We start from the raw sequence: 2,178 nt of genomic DNA on the forward strand, positions 1-2,178 counted from the left end.
ACTTATCTGGCCACCAGAACACGTGGTACAACTGTCTGCAGGATCCTAACCCCAGCAATTAGACCCAACATCTTCAAAAAAGTGTGCTTCTTGGTGCTGTAATGCCACCTAAAGTGGGGAGCTTAAGGAGTGATTTTAAAATATAAGTGTGCATGGACCTGTATCTATATATCTACATCTATATCCACTTTCAGAGATCTCAACCTACGGAGGGAGGCTAGAGATGATCCATATTTCAGTCGGCATCTGAACACAATCCCTCCCTGTGCTGGGGAATCCTCCACCACGCATAGGAGTCTCGAAGTAAGGCGGGGTCCGCCATCGACTGGTAGGAATGAAAATACCGAATTCTCATCTCTGCCCACCTCCCCAGCAGCTAGGGAGTGGGGCTGAGTCCCATGTGCAGCCTGGCCCCAGAGGCCTGTCCTAATAAGAGTGTGCCTATGGCGGAACCAGGCTGTGGTCCTACCTACCTCGCTTCCCTCGGTCCCTGCCCATTTCCACAGCCTGGTTCCCACTTTCCCAACAATTCTGCGAGCCTTACAATATCCTCACAGTATACTCTCTCCGCTTAGATCTACCAGGGTTAGTTACTATTGCTAAAAATTAAGAACAGTGATTGATGTCTTCGTGAAAACAAGGAGGGTTCAAGTTCCCCAAGAATTATCCTGAAATGGTCCAAAGAAGGACAAAGATTTAAGGAAAACCTTTGGGCCAGGCCAGACGTGACCCTTGTTGAGACCAGAGGACACAGGAGAGATTGCTTCTGGTAGAAGACTAGCATTTTCCCTGGTGTCTTCTTTCTTCTATTTGTTCCCCCTCCTTCTCCGAGCCCTGTCCACCTCTCTTCTTGACAAAGATAAATCCATTTCTCCTCTTTCTTGCTTCTCACACCCTGGAAAAAAGGTCTCTCTTTCTACTGAAAACTGAAACTCAAAAATATCTCACCTGTTGCTTCTGACTCTGTTTGTGCTTTGAAAAGACAAGGACATATGGAGAAATGGCTTTTGATACGTATTTAGGAACAAAAGTGAAACTGGTACATTTATGGCAGACGATATCCAATTTTAAATATACACACCATCTAATCCAGCAATTTCAGTTCTAGTAATTAACCCCAAACAGAAGACTTATACAAACACACTTCTAAGTGCATAAATATTTATATACAAGGTGTTTATGTCTACAGCCACGCCACCCTGAATGTGCCCCATCTCGTCTGATCTCAGAAACTAAGAAAGGTCGGGCCTGGTTAGTACTTGGATGGGAGACCACAGAGGAATACCAGGTGCTGTAGGCATTAAAAAAAAAAGGTGTTTGTAATAACTTCAATGCCCATTAATAGGTTAGCTAAACCATGCTACATCCATATCACAGAATACCAGGAAGCTATTAAAAAATAAGATTTATATACACAGCCATGGAAAGTATCAAGATATGCTGTTTTTTAAAGTATCAAAATAATTTATGTATAGAGTAGCCTCATTTCTATAAAGTTACTCATATGTATAAAGTTACATAAAAATCTAAAAAAAAATGTTTACAGAATTCTTAAAGAATAGTTATGACTGGGGTGATAAACTAGGGTGCTTTCGATTTAAATCACACATTTTTGTAATGCTTTAATTTTTATTACAATGTTATTATAATGAGAAAGAAAAAATAAATGGAAGCTGATATGGCCATTGAGCATGTAAAATGGTGATGCTCAAAAGCCCACAGTTTCCTTTTAGGCAACAGGCTGTCTCTAACCCAGCATCCAACACATAATAATTCAACGTCAGCTTCCTTCTTCCTTTTCTTCTTACATACACCCCTACACAGTTGGAAATTACAATCCCTAACCCAAGGCCAAGTAGAAGCAATACATAGAAGTGGAAGCTGCGGTGGAAGCAAACAGGTCTTATCAGTTACAGACGCTGACAGGAGAACCACAAAGAGCAGTCATGAGAATTAGAAGCACAGCAACTTCCACAACTATTTCATATAGGAATGAGACAACTTTGGCACTTAAAAGATATCTCCATGATAAATGAGATCACTAAGAATGAAAAAGGTAAATTTTATTCATTGTCTAGGAAATGTGTCCCTATTGAAATCTCAATTTAAAAGCTAAATATTTAGTCTTACCACTTGAAGAAATAAAATTCCAAAATCAGGAAAATGAACTAACATGAA

At 40.2% G+C, this 2,178-nt stretch overlaps 1 protein-coding gene and 1 pseudogene across 2 annotated transcripts in view; one reads left to right on the forward strand and one right to left on the reverse strand.

The window, feature by feature from the left end:
• CGNL1 (cingulin like 1) overlaps positions 1–2,178 on the reverse strand; it is a 157,327-nt gene that overhangs the window by 132,943 nt on the left and 22,206 nt on the right. The window lies entirely within an intron of this gene.
• LOC111742081 lies at positions 1,182–1,300 on the forward strand (annotated as a pseudogene).

The sequence above is a fragment of the Pteropus vampyrus genome, unplaced genomic scaffold (genome assembly GCF_000151845.1).
Source record: "Pteropus vampyrus isolate Shadow unplaced genomic scaffold, Pvam_2.0 Scaffold85, whole genome shotgun sequence".
NCBI lineage: Eukaryota > Metazoa > Chordata > Mammalia > Chiroptera > Pteropodidae > Pteropus > Pteropus vampyrus.